This window comes from Cervus canadensis, chromosome 19, assembly GCF_019320065.1.
Source record: "Cervus canadensis isolate Bull #8, Minnesota chromosome 19, ASM1932006v1, whole genome shotgun sequence".
Lineage (NCBI taxonomy): Eukaryota > Metazoa > Chordata > Mammalia > Artiodactyla > Cervidae > Cervus > Cervus canadensis.
The window spans coordinates 18,573,919-18,589,471 of NC_057404.1; the positions used below are offsets into that span (position 1 = coordinate 18,573,919).

The following is a 15,553-nucleotide window of genomic DNA, read 5'->3' on the forward strand; positions in this document are numbered from 1 at the left end:
GCAAATACAAATAAGGGCAAGACTTGATTTCTGCCTTCTGGAAACTGAAAGAGAGGCAGTCTATTTCAGAAATGGCAATTACATTTCCCTGGCACGTCAAGTCTTATTGACTGATGATGGTTGAGCTAAGTGCTATGTTGAAAATTATAAAGCTTGATCTAAAGTCAATGAGAAAGTACCAAGTCTAATTAGCAATATGTGCCAGGACATGGACTGTGGGGGTGAGAGAATGTTTTCTAGGTGTTTTCTTTCCCTATTTAGTATAATAGACTCAGACTTTTACCCAGATGGAGGAAAATTACTTCCCCAACCTACCACTTGCCATTATCAAAGTTTCCTTCAGGTCCTGCAGACAAAGATAAGATCCCAAAACGAGGACCCTGAGGCCTCAAGAACTTGGCAGTTGGTCCTTATATTCCTCCTATCACTCACAAGAGGGACTCAAGTGTTTCTGTTACTTTTCCTTCCTCTCTCAAAAGAACACTTCTATCACATAGAATCTAATCTTCCCCCATATATGTTTGGTGTGATAATGCCTGAAAGCAAAAGCAGGTGCAAGTTGGAATTACAGAAACAAACATTCTCAATAGCCAAAACTGCATTTATTTTCCTTCCAGTTTTCTCACTCTAACTCACCTCCCATAGAAGAGGCCCCCGTGGCCCTCTCTTTAAAATGGTGACCTGAAAATGTATGCACACGTCATTCCTGAGACGGCCTGACATTTTCATCAAGAGCTTTATTAAAATCTAACAGAGAAAAAAGAAATAATTACAAAAATGCTAATGGTGTTAAAATAGTTGGGTCTCCAAAGCACGGATCTATGATCCTAAGCATACCAGCATATCACAACTAAGAACAAACAATCTTCAAAATTGCTCACCCTCCAGTAATTGCCCCCAGTCCTGTTGCTGTTGTTAAGTCACTAAGTTGTGTCTGACTCTTTGCAACCCCATGGACTGTAGCACGCCAGGCTACCCTATCCTTCACTATCTCCTGGAGTTTGTTCAAATTCCTGTTCACTGAGTTGGTGATGCCATCCAACCATCTCATCCTGTGTGGACTGGCAAAACCAATAAGAGCCTTTGCTGACTCCCTCCTCAACTCCTAGAAGGTGACTTCAAGTGACTTTTGCTATCCTGACCCTGCAATTTTTTCCAAGTGCAAATTCCTGCTCTTTTCCTAGTTCCGCACTCTCCACTCCTAGGGCCCTCATCTTCAATTTCAAATCTTAGTCACATAGGCTTTTGTTCCTAACTCTGTCTCTATGAAGTAATATGAAGTAGGAAAAAACTGTAGTCTTGGTATATTTTAATGCCAGACACAACTACATCAGAAAGACTGTAAAAAAAAAAAAAAAGGCAAAAGTTATCTCACATATTGTTAAACACCTTCAGGTAGAAACAGAAACTATGAAAAGTGAATAAAAAAATACGTTTTTCAGTGCATGTAGCATGTATCAATACCTTATTAAGAATCTCAAGGTTTTTAGTATGTAAAAATAAATGCCTATTAAACTACATGGTGGAGGATAGACTAGGAACAGAGTGATGAAGGAAGCAGCTACAAGGTTGAAGAAGTTTCCCTCACTATTGAGGCAAATTCTTGATATATTTAGTATATGAGGTTCTGGTGAGAAATTATCAAGAAATTAGAAATAAGGAAAATAAGATTGGAATTATAACTTAAAGACTAATAAAAAAGGGATCAGAGAAGAGATAAGCAAAGTCAACCTAAAGAAACAGAATAACTCATGCAACTAATTCCCTTTATTCAGAGTCCATGTTGAACAAACAACATTTTGACTGTCATTTGATTTCCCATGTAGTCTCTAGTGTATTGAGTTTTATCTCATAAAAAGTTACTGACATATACACACTACTATATATAAAATAAACAATAACTAGAGTATCTAATAAGGACCTACCAAAAAGCACAGAGAACTCTACTCAAAACTCTGTAATGGCGTCTATGGGAAAAGAATCTAAAAAAGAGGGAATATAAGTATATATATAACTGATTCATTCTGATGTATACCTTAAATTAACACAACATTGTAAATCAACTATACTCCAATAATTTTTTTTAAAAAAAAGGTATTTCCAAGTCCTAACAGCGACACTTAACAGTAAGTGTGACCTTATTTGGAAATAGGAATTTTTGCAGATGTAATTCAATTAGAAGTCTTGAGATAGAATCATCTTGGATTTAGAGTCATTGGATTTAATGTCTAGAATCCTAGATTCTAGTGACTAATGTCATTGGATTTATAATGAAAAAGAGAGAGAAATTTGAGACACTCAAACACACACACAAAAAAGAAGGCTATATAAAGATGGGACAAAGATTTGAAGCTATGTTGCCATGAACCAAGAAATACCAGAAGTCACCAGAAGCTGAAATAAACAAGTGAAGATCCCCCACAGAGCCTTCAGGGGCAATGGGGTCCAGCCAAGACTTTGCTTTTGGACTTCTGGTCTCCAGAACTGTAAGAGAAGAAATTTCTGTCGTTTTAAGCCTTCAGTTTTGTGCTAATTTGTTGCAGCAGCCCTAGGAAATGAACACCTGATCTTCCTTAAGGAAAGAAACACTGACCTAAGGTCTCAGATGTGCAGCCCTTTAACACTGACATTTATCATTCCTAACTTTAAAATCTGCAGACATTATATATATATCTGTATATATATGTATCTGGAGAAAAGCTTCCCTGGTAACTCAGACGGTAAAGAATCCACCTGGAATACAGGAGACCCAGGTTCAGTCCCTGGGTCGGGAAGGTCCCCTGGAAGAGGGCATGACTACCACTCCAGTATTCTTGCCTGGAGAATCCCATGGACAGAGGAGCCTGGCGGGCTACAGTTCATAGGGTCAGAAAGAGTCAGACATGACTGAAGTCGCTTAGCACACACACACACATCTGGAGAAAAACATGGTCTGAAAGGATACACGCACCCCAGTGCTCATTGCAGCACTCTGCAATAGCCAAGACGTGGAAGTAACCTAAACATCCACTGACTGAGGAATGGATGAAGAAGATGTGGTACACACAATACGGTATTACTCAGCCGTTAAAAAGAAAGAAATAATGCCATTTGCTGCAACATGAATGGACCTAGAGAATGTCACACTGAGTGAAGAAAGTCAGACGGAGGAGAAGCATCCTGACATCCCTTGCATGTGGAATCTAAAAAGAAATGATACAAATGAACTTCCAAAACATAAAGAGGCTCACAGACTTGGAGAAAGAACTTCTGGTTGCTGGGGGCAAGGACAGTTAGGGAGTTTGGGATGGACATGTACGCACTGCTGTATTTAAAATGGATAACCAACGAAGACCCCTTGTACCGCACATAGAACTGGGCTCAGTGTTATGTGGCAGCCTGGATGGGAGGGATTTAAGGGGAGAAGGGATACATGTATACGTATGGCTGAGTCCCTTCACTGTTTGCCTGGAACTATCATTACATTGTTAATTGGCTATACCCCGATACAAAACAAAAGGTTTTTTTTAACGAATCAGCACTTGATTTCTATACAATGATCTCATACAGTTAATATATTAGGTGGAATTCTGCTGCAGTGATAAACCCAAAATCTAAGTGCCTTAACTTGCTACAAGTTCACAGGGCTAGGGGTCGGGGGAGGTGGGGTGGGGATAACGCTCTTACTTATTAACTCAGAAGTTGAAAATCCACCCAGTTGAACTGTACGGCTTGGTAGAACACAAGGCCTGCGGAGTGATAACAGCAAAAGAGAAGGCACAGGAATTTCACACCTACTCGTCTACCGTCAGGAAGCATTTAACAAGAGGCTTCCTGTGTGCTGTTTTGGATCTGTCAGGAACCCTCTGGCCCTTATTAATTCCTGAATATTCAGGAATTAAGAGGAGAGGCCTGCCTTCCTTTCCCGGGGCTGAGGAATCCAGGCATTTCTCATTACGGTGATAAGTACCCTCTTCCTTTTCATGAACCATAAGGTAAAAGGTGATTGTTTGCAACTCTCGCTTTGAAGGGATCGTCTTATGTTTTGTAAGTCTGGAATTTTAATCTTTATCTTTGCTGAGAATAACTACCTTGTAAGACAGTATATATGCACACGCCATGTTGATTAAAACACCTTTGCTCCATCAGACCTTGGGTCCCCGTGTCTTTCTTTCTTTCTCTTCCTCTCTTTCTCTTTATCTCTCTATTTCTGGCTGATTCCCTGGAACGTGAAAGCCGGCTGCGTAACCCAGGGAATATTAGCCTCTTTTCTTCTTTCACTTTCTCATCGTGGACTCCGGACCTCAGGTTCCGGTCCATTAAAGGACCAACAGTCTATGTCTTAAACCAGAAGAGGAAAATACAGAGCCCACCAACAAAAACTGATCCCTCGGCCTTGCCTTCCTGCAAGACCAATGGAAAATGTAGCTGACTACATGAAATATTTTGCGTGCATTACTTTTACTGCCATACTCTTTAAATGTGAATGTTGTTGCTGAGTCACTAAATTGTGTCCAGCTCTTTGCAACCCCATGGGCTGTAGCCCACCAGGCACCTCTGTCCTTGGGATTTTCCAGGCAAGAATATTGGAGTGGGTTACCATGCCTTCAACAGGGGAATCTCCCCAAGCCAGGCATCAAACCCACATCTCTTATGTCTCTAGCATTGGCTGACAGGTTTTTACTACTAGTGCTGCCTGGGAAGCCCTAAAATGTAAATACACATGGGTAAAAAACAAAACAAAAAAAAAAAAACAATTTTCTTTTAGTAGATTCAGAAAAGGAAACTACTATGTTTACAAGATTGAAGGTTAGTTCTTAAACTGCAGAAAATTTCTCTTATGCTGCTTACGGTGGCTTTCTCTGACCACATGCCATCCACTATTTTAGCACTATGTGCAAAGAAAATATCTTTTTTTAATATTTTTAATTTCATAGTACAAAAATACTGAAGGAGATCCTCAAGATTCATCCCAAATCTGACACTCTGAGACTTTAATTTCTGACATCCTACCGCTTCTGGTACCCTGGTACATAAGTGCAAGCCATTCCACCCACCACCACCCCACCAGATACCTAACAGCTTGGATTCCCTGGGATCAAGAAAGAAGGTATGCCGGGATGCTGAAATTCTTGTCAATTGCAGGACCAAGACCAACGAAATTTTTATGCCAAATTTTTACTACAAATTCTTTAAGAAGTCTCCATTGACCATTATGACTTGCAACTTACTAAACTGAGTCAATTAAGCATAAAAGAATCTTTGATGTTCTGACTCATATAATACCTAAGGGTCATTCTTAAGATATCCCTCCCAAAGACTTTATTTTGAGGGGCCCAAACTACAGGAACTCTTTCAGATCTGTTCTCTCCTTCCAGAAATCATTTGGAATCACACCTTTCCTATTTCATCAGGTCTCCAGAGTCTGAACCCAATCCAAGTTTACTTCCCACCACTTTCAGACAAGAACAACAAAATCCGGATCCCAATAATTACCACTGAGTGTGATTTAGAAGAAAAAAAGTAAACATTCTTCAAATTGCGATCTGCTGCAATTTCCAGCTGAGGTAAACAAGCTCCACAAATACAAACGTTTGCAGAAAATTCTTCCTGTGCTGGTAAAAACTCTTTTTAAATTGATGCAGGTGGTCCTGGTGAGAATCCAGTATAGCATTTGGGTATTCCCTTAAGGGCAAACTTCCTTCTTGCTACTTAACTGTTATTTTTGTCTACAAATTAATAGGCACAGTTAACCTGGATTTGGAATTTAACTGGTAAATGGGGAACTGGGACCTCAGAGACTGCTACACAAAGGAGATAAGCTAGGTCTTCCCCAGAAGGCACTGTCAGTTCCCTGTAATGACGCCTTAAGGTCAGAAATAAATGTCTTGCCTTGCAAGGGAATTGGCCTAAAGGAAGAGCAAAGGAGGTCTCATTTAACTTACAAAAACCATCCCAAAGTGATGGAACATATTAGAAGAAGTGTCAAGTCCTGTCACCAGCCTTGCAGTGTTCTGTTACCTATTTGAAAATGAAGACTCTAGAGACCTCTACATAACTACCCTCATTCAATAGCATTGTTCAACACCACCATGATCCAAGTTCCCAATACAATTGCATAAAGCAAAGGAAACCAGTTTCTGTCCCTCAAAGTTTGGCTAAACGGGTGACACTGGTCTAGATAATTGATTAACTGCACGCATCAGTGAGTAACATTCTTAAGATTAATTTAGACTTGAAAACAAGGCTGTTAATACAAAAGTTTTTGAACAGTCCTGCATTAGCAGTCATTCTTAGGAATATTGACTTAATGAAAATAAATATGTTGCTTTGTCCTCTTAACAGTTTCTGATGAGGGTTTGAGAAATCCAAATGACAGTCCAAATTTAAATGATTCAGATTCATCTGTCAGTAAATGATTGCCAACTATCTCTTTTGATAGACTAGCCAGCATCCCTCACTCATATACAGAAATAATAGCCCAATTTTGTTCAGTGAAATACTCCTTCTTTCACTCTCATCTGATGATGCTTAGATTATATCAGTAATAATGCCATACCTGGCCTGGCTAATGAGAACATTACATCCTCAGCTACCATGATGGGTCAGGGATGGATAAGCAATTAAAACTAATGACTGTTGCCACAGAGAGAGACAGAGACAGAGAAATATGGAGAAAAGCTCTCTTATCCTCTCATCTTCTGGCCTGGATTAGTTGGAGCCAGGTTGCCACCAAGAGGAGAAGGCTGAGCTGACAACCATAAAAACAAAATGGGAAGTAGAATGGAAGGATGGAGAGACCCCAGGACCTGACAATCATTTGTGACATCACTTGAGCCTGGAACCAGCCACGCACAAAGGAGACAACCCCTTAGCTTTTTAGGTACTTAAGTCAATGAATTCCCTTTTTTATGTTTGTTTAAATATTTTGCTAGGGATTCTTTTACTCAATATTGAAATAATAAGACTTAGACATGGTTCTAACATAGTGAAAGTATTTTTAAAATACAAAACACATAGGCTATTCCCCCAAGAAATTTACATGGTAGATAAAATAGTACATATGGTACCCAGGGGTAGACATTCATTGTTATGAATTAAACAACCTGCCACTCTGATAAGTTTTCATGAAAATGAAGAATATAGAGCCTGACAAGTTCTCATTGTTTCATAGGAAAAAGAACTGGGATTACCCAAGGTCTCACTTTTAATCCTGGCTACTGAGTACAAAAAGAACCCATTTCAATGATGATGTGAGAACCTTGTTAGAGCAGATTTAGAGAGACCTTGAAACCTCCACCCACCACCATTTCTGGCTTTATTGTTCACAGTGCATGGAACTTTAGATTCTGAATTCTAAATTCTTCAGAGTAAAGACCTAACACTGGAATCTCAGCTACACAAAGCGCAAAGACTGTCAGAGATGCTATATAAATTATACACAGCAGCAGTGATGAGAGGAAGGCATTACAAAGAAATTGTGCTCCTCGGAGTTTTATGAACATAATATTTCAAGTCAAAACTAGACAATCTGGGAAACAATTTGTACTACATAAGAATGGTAAAACTGGGGAGTTAAAGTCTATGTTTCTAATATGTTATGATTAACCTAGGAATGGAAATAGAAATTTTATGATCTGTATCACTCTCCCTCAGTGGAATAATGCCTCGTACTTATTTTTGTAAACTATATGGAAACTAATCTTCAGATTAAAAGCCCAAATCTTTCCATGGAGCCATTTCTTCTATGTTCTATATATTTAGAAAATTGGCATGTAAACTAATAAGATAAAAACTTTACAACATTTTGAAAGGTATTCAGTTTTGATGTTCTCGTTTGGAGAAAAATTGAAATTACAAAGATATGCTATTTTTCAAAGTTTGGCAGAAAACAGTACAAGCAAAACTGGAAGATCATAAAAGATATGTATAAAAGATGAACAAATGAAAGGTATAGACATAAATCAAATGACTTTGCTATCCTCTAAAGCAATGGTCCCCAACATTTTTGGCATCAGAGACCGGTTTTGTGGAAGACAATTTTCCACAGATGAGAGGTGGGGAGTATGGTTTTGGGATGATTCAAGTACATTACATTTATTGTGCACTTTATTTCTAATATTATTATACCAGCTCCACCTCATATCATCAGGCATTAGACCCCAGAGTTTAGAGACCCTACTCTAAAGCTTTCTCCATTTTCTCCCTCTACTTCCCCCTAGCCAAAAAAAAAAAACATTGAAATGGCCCATAATTCTTCCCATATGGTCCCATCACTTCATGGCAAATAGATGGGGAGACAATGGAAACAGTGACAGACTGTTTGTGGGGGGCTCCAAAATCACTGCAGATGGTGACTACAGCCATGAAATTAAAAGACGCTTGCTTCTTGGACGAAAAGCTATGACCAACCTAGACAGTGGATTAAAAAGCAGAGACATCACTTTGTGACAAAGGTCCATCGAGTCAAAGTTATGGTTTTTCCAGGAGTCATGTACGGATGTGAGAGTTGGACCAGAAAGAAGGCTGAGTACCAAAGAATTGGTGCTTTCAAATTATGGTGCTGGAGAAGACTCTTGAGAGTCCCTTAGACAGCCAGGAGATGAAACCGGTCCATCCTAAAGGAAATCAACCCTGAATATTCACTGGAAGGACTGATGCTGAAGCTGATCCTCTAATACTTTGGCCTCCTGATGTGAGGAGCCAACTCATTGGAAAAAAACCCTGATGCTGGGAAGATTGAGGGCAGGAGGAGAAGGGGACGACAGAGGATGAGATGGTTGGATGGCACCATTGACTCAGTGGACATGAGTCTGAGCAAGCTCCAGGAGATGATGCTAAAGGACAGGGAAGCCTGGCGAGCTGCAGTCCATGAGGTCTCAATGAATGGGACATGACTGAATGAACAACAAGAACAACAAAGGGCAGTTACTTTTACCCTGTAACTTGTCCAAGTGACCACTCACTTTTTGTGGCATTTAATAAAGTGAGATAAAGAGAAAAGACACTCAGAAGCAAAGGGGGCAAAGCATGTCAGCAACTTTCCTATCCATTGTCTCGTCATAAAGTTCAGCCCATCATAAGCATTAACACTGGTTTGACAAAATTATTTATGTATTAAAATTTTTCAATGACATCCTCCTGAGAAAAGAAGGAGAAATCTTATTTTTATTTCAGTGTGGGGATAAAAAGAACATGATAAGATGACTGCTTATTGGAGGTCAGATAATGCAGATGACTTAAGATGAGTTATCCCCCATCTCCCATTGACAACCTGCACCTTCTCCTGGGTTTGATACCTCAGTTAATATCACACCCACATGTCCCCTCTTGCTGAAATTGTCAGAGTTAAGCACAACCCCCCTCTGCTCCTTCCAGTCCTATACAAGTTATCACTAACTGCTACTGACTTGGCCTTTCTCTGACCCCACAGTCATAACCTTGGTCCATCCTTGTATCTCAGCAGGACATCAGAAAGTCAGTCAGTTACCAACCCATCATACTTCTGAGCATCGCATTGTGCCAGATTCTGAGCAAAGGGCAAGCAGTTCTAGAAAAGAAATTACAGGATTTCCTGCTCCAAAAAAAAAGATGAAAAAAAAAATTTATAGTCTCAAGGGGAAGATAGAAAGTATACGAAAGTGCTACAATAAAAGTAAAAAGAGGTTGCTGTGACTGCACAGAGTTCAGGCTTCCATTCGTTTTTTCACTGACAAATATTTTCATGTTGAACAAACTATGCCAGGCATTAGGCTAGCACAACTGGAGAGCAATTGTGATCAAGACCATTAAGTTTATATTCTACCCATGAAGCTTATACTTTCATGGAGGTTACAGACCAAAATTTGCATAGACAATGAGATAGATAACAGGTAAGTAGGTAGGTAGGGATGTGTATGTATGTGTGAGAGAGAGAATCAAGTAATATTAATGTCTCTAAAGAAAAATGCATCAAGGAGAGAGATCAGTGCAGGTGTTAGTATAGGCAGTGATCAGAGAATGCATCTCTGAGATGGTCCAATTGGAACTGAGACCTGGAAGAAGGGAGGGAACATGCCAGACAGATACCTCTGCAAAAACTTCCAAGCAGAGCGCACAATAAGTACACAAACCTGGGATGGAAATGTGCATTTCCCTCCAACCAGGACCCAGGGACCATCTCAGGAAGACGAAGCACATGCTAACTTGAAGAATGAGTGAGTTGCCAGATGGAAATGGAGATGGAGTGCATCATAGCCAAGGGCAGATGCGGGCAGAACTCAGCCAGGAAAAAAGGAACATTTTATTCTGCTGCTCCAAGTGCTTAGAATTACCTAGGTACCAGATAATCTTGGTTCTGAGCCACCAGCTTCCTACCCCTATGAACTCTCCAGGGTTTATGCCTCATCTTTGCTCGATTTAAACTGTCTTTCTACGCCAGCACATCACCCACAAAAGCTGTGATCAGATGCTTCTTATTAAAAGTTGACCCAGTTAGGCTCCACGGTTAAGGCTTTGGCTCTTTTCTATGTGTTTGATTGGCCTGAAGTTCTTGATGAAGGTAAGGGGCTGGACAAACCTCAGACCTGGCCCACAGCCCCCCAATGATGTGCTGGGCACTTCCTTGAGAATGGCCACCCTCCTTTCTGAGCAATAAGTCAAGGCAAGGGGTCAGGCCTTGCTTTGCTTCGCTGATTCTTTACAAGAATAAACACAGCCTCAGTTTCTCCTTCTGTTATATAAGCACCAATGGTTTGTGCCCTCCTCCAGCTTTCCAGCACCTGAGGATGGTAATTACACATAGTCTGGAAAGCCTGGTGAAGTCCTGCCAGCAAGGCTTCCTGTAAACACCACACTAAACCTTCAGCAGTGGGCAGAGGGTTGCTTTCCATTTAAACGTCAGTGCTCTTTATTTTTTGCTACAGAAGCAATTCAATTGCATCAGAATTCATGACTGGAGGAAAAAAATCATTCCTGATTTTGCTTCCGTGTAATCAAGAAACAGACAGCCCACAGATCTATCCCAGAAGAAGCCAGAAGGGGCCAGGGGAAGCATCACTAGGCAGAAGGAGCCAGATGGGGAGGTGGGGGTGCTGCTGAAACAGCATGAAAAGGAAGATGTGGTTCAGCCAGGCCACAAGAGGGGAAAGGAAAGCGGGATCACAGCGTGACTAGGCGAACACCCCTCATTACACCCACATTCCCAGGAACAGGAGGCCTGGAGAAGCATCCATAATACCCTGAGCAACTCATCCTCATATGTCTTAAACCAATGACTTCTTCTCATGATCCCCTTTAGTCAACAGAATCACCCACATCACTGTCACCTTGCTAAGTGCTTGAGTGGCATCCTTGATTCCCCCTGTCCCTCAAAATCAATCAGCCACTAAGTAAGGAACTGGTGATACATGAGGTAGGGCTTTAAAGACAACTTGTAACTGGGCAAATGGGACCGTTCTGCCCAGAAAGTAGCTGAGCCAGATGGCACCAGACTCCTGGAAGGCACCTGCCTGCCCAGAGTTGGCTCCAGTCTCTGACCACCTCACCTGTTCTCCAGACCCTGCTCTAGGCTCCCATTTTCCCATCTGAGGTGGATGCCTGCTTACGAAACCCTGGGCTTCTCACCCAGGGGCCAAGCCCACTGGATGCATTTCAGGCACTGACCCCGCTTTCAGTCTCCTGTCTCACATTGAGGAAGCACACCGGCTCCTCCTCCGCAGTTTGAATGAGTCCTTAATTCATCTCATCATCTGCAGCTAACAACTAGGTACGGTGCTGCTAGGGATTCCCTGGTAGCTCAGCTGGTAGAGAACCCACCTGCAATGCAGGAGACCCTGGTTTGATTCCTGGTCCGGAAGATCCCCTGGAGAAGGGATAGGCTACCCACTCCGGTATTCTTGGGCTTCCCTGGTGGCTCAGGTGGTAAAGAATCTGCCTGCAATGTGGGAGACCTGGGTTTGGTCCCTGGGTTGGGAAGATCCCCTGGAGGGCATGGAAACCCACTCCAGTATTCTTGGCTGGAGAATCCCATGGACAGAGAAGCCTGGTGGGCTACAGTCCATGGGGTCACAGAGTCAGACACAATTGAGCAACTAAGTACAGCACAGCAGCTCAGCACTCCTATGTGTGCCCCACGCCGTTCTGAGCACCAGGGACACGGGTGCATGAGATGGAGATTTCCACTCCCAGGAAGCACATGTGCTGTAAACAGTAGAAGCGTCCATAGAAAAGAAGTGGTGATGGTGTGTCTGATGACTTTAGACAGGTAGTCAAGGAAGACCTCTCAGGAACAGCATCGAAACATGGATACCATCAAGTGTGAAACAGATCGCCAGTCCAGGTTGGATGCATGAGACAAGTGCTTGGGGCTAGTGCACTGGGATGACCCAGAGGAATGGGATGGGGAGGGAGGATCGGAATGGGGAGGGGGGATCGGAATGGGGAACACGTGTAAATTCATGGCTGATTCATATCAGGGTATGGCAAAAACCACTACAATATTGTAAAGTAATTAGCCTCCAACTAATAAAAATAAGTGGAAAAAAAAAAAAAAAAGGAAGACCTCTCAGAAGAGGTGGCATTTGTAAGATGAGAAGGAGCCAGTGGGGCAGCAATGTGGGGGAACGAAGTGCAGGAGGCACAGGTGGGGAGAAGAATTCAAATGCCCTGGGGCCAGATCAAGTGTATGTGAAAAGCAGAGGGAGCTTGTGTGGCTGGGGCAGAAGGAAGGGGGGCCTGGTAGGGGGCAAGGTGAGAAGTTCCTCAGGCACCAGATGTGCTAGGGTCTCCTCAGCTATGGTAAGGATTTAGGGTTTGCACGTGAAATGGGACGGGACTCAAGTGTCTTGCCACTCACACTGTTCATTGATCCCAGGGTAGATAAGGCGCAATCAGGGAAGCTGGAAGAAGACTTGAGGAGGTACGTGGACTGCAGACATGATTATTCTCTCCAGGCAGCAGCAGCGAGTCTTCAAAGACTGCTAAGACAGACAAAAGTGGCCCAAGGCCAAGTGGGCACGCAAGCCCAGTGCTACCAAGGTCAGCAATATTGTTTACAGAACATAAGGTATGAGGCCGTGAGAGAGTGGGACAGGAGATCCTGACTGAGCCCGTGCTGTCTGTTAATTTCTCCACAGTCCACCCCTCAGGGTCTTCTGTCCCACTGCTTACACAGACCCAGCCCCCTGTGGCTTTTTCCTGGGGCACATTGCTGCTTGCACCCACATTCCACAACAGTAAGGGCTAAAACAACAAGCCACTAGAGTGCAGGCTACACAGCTACTACAGAGCAAAACCCAACGCCAGGTACTGGACAGGCTGGCCCACCTCTCCTGCACTGTGTCTCCAATCAGGCGTCGCACGTCATGGATTTCTTACTTCCTGTGGCTCCACGTGGAGCATAACAGGGAAATCCATGACAGGCCGCAGGGAGAGTACAAATGCAGCTTTCAACCCTGAGGCCGCTACCTGTGGTCCTGGCCAGGTGACATGCACACGAGGGGGCCAGGGGCTTGTCACCCAGGGTACAACCTGAAAGTCATGTTGCAGCCTCTGCCCCCATGGGGCTAAGAGAACTACCCAAAGCATGGGGCGGGCCTTTATCTTCCATGGCCAAGTCCAGTCCACCATCTGTCCTTGTGCAATCTCCGTTGGGGCTGGCAACAAGATATTACCTTGGGTTCCATAGCCAGGTTTTAGGAGGATATCTGCTATTGCCATCTGCAGCAGCACGATGCAGAAGAGCGTCCACCAAGGCTACTCCACCCCTGCATGGTTTTTCATTGAGGACCCGTAAAAGCCCCCATAGGCATCAGGTCCACCCCTTTAAGGAGAGAGGGAATCAATAGACAGCCACAAGCCTTGTTTTAACAAACCATTGTATCGCTCAATCATGCCTGATGCCTGGTGGGTGATATGGGACATGAAATACCCATTGAATTCCCAGCCTCTGTGCCGAGTCCCGCACTTCCTTTCTGGTGAAATGAGTACCCTAGTCACTCTCTGTAATCAGAGGATGGTCATACATGGCTATCAGTCAGTCAAGCACCTTAAGTGTACAGCTTTGGTCAGCAGCCTTGCATGGCCAAACAGCAAACCTGTAGCCATATCTACAGTTGTTAAAGTGAAGCTGGCATTCTCTGATAGTGGCAAAGGCCCTACAAAGTCCACTTGCCACCGAGTCAAAGGAACTCTCCCCCTCACCACCTGTCCGTCAGTGGCTGCCAGCCTGCAAGGATGAAGAGCTTCCTGGGCATGTGTGGAACAATCATGGCAGGCATCTGCTATTTCTCTCTGAGAAATAGGAAGATCCCACCCTCTGGCAATCGCCTACTTGGTTTTTGTCCCTGCTTGATGCTAGGTGCTGGTGTAGCAAAGGCGTCACCTCATTAGGAGGGACTTGTTCTACCCACATGATTACATTTTTTTAAAATCTGAGGATACAACCTTTACAGTACACTGTCTACATCATAGGATACAGCCTTTATAGTACACTGTTTTATATCTGCAAAAGAATCAGAGATTAGTAGCATATCATCAGTATGATGAAACAGTTTCATTGATGCAGGGCAGTTCCATTCTTCCAAATTTCTTGCAACCATGATATATTGTTGGGCTATGCAAATATCCTTGGAGCAGGACTTGGAACGTACACTGATACCCTTCCCAAGTGAATGCAAACTGATCTTGACTCTCAGCAGCTATAACTATGGAGAAGCAAGCATTAGTAAGTCCACCACATAGTGATGAGTGCCCAGCGCTGTAGTTAACTGGCCCATCAAGCCATGGATCAATGGCATAGCTGCATGCACTGGTGGCACCATTTTATTCAGTTCCTGTAGTCCACAGTCATCCGCCAAGAGCCATCAGGCTTCCGGACAGGCCACACAGGGGAATTAAATGGGCTCTGTGTAGAACATACAATGTCCACTTTTGTTAGCTTGGCAATGGTGGCATCTATTTCTTTGTAGCCACCTAGTAGACAATATTGTCTCATGGTCACTGCCCTCCAGGGTGTCGGCAACACCTGTGGGGGATGCTTGGCATATCCCCTCATGACTGCCTTCACAACATGTACTTGGAGACAGAATTCCCCGACAGAGGTCCACAGCACAAGACCTTGCAAGACTTCTATCTCCAAAATATATTCTGGAACTGGGGACACATACACCATGTACACTTGCACAAAAAGTCGCCCAATTTCCAATGTCAAGGACACAACTTTTACTTCAATGTTTTGGCCACTGTAGCCATCAACATGTGCACTGTGGCCAGGAAACTGTTCTGGTTTGCCATGTAGCAGGCTGCATTCAGCACCCGTGTCAACCAGGGCCATTACTCTTTGTACACTGGTCGGTGACCAGTGAATTACAAATTCCACATGGGGCCTCCAGTCCCCACTTGGGCTCCCTAGGCAGGCACCTTGGTTTGAGCCCTATTCAGAATGAAACGGCATCAGCAGAGACATCTCCAGTTGGCATAAAGCCCCCTATCTGAACCGCCTGTTCCTCATGCTGTGGGTGCTTTCCACATTTACTAAACTGCTGCTCTGGTCTCAATTGCTTCCACAGCTCTAGGAGGACAGCATTAGGTTGCT

At 43.2% G+C, this 15,553-nt stretch overlaps 1 pseudogene; it reads right to left on the minus strand.

Annotated features, from left to right (window-relative positions):
- Window positions 1-15,292, minus strand: part of LOC122422024 — a 46,415-nt pseudogene extending 31,123 nt beyond the window's left edge.
- Between the last annotated feature and the right edge of the window lie 261 nt (window positions 15,293-15,553).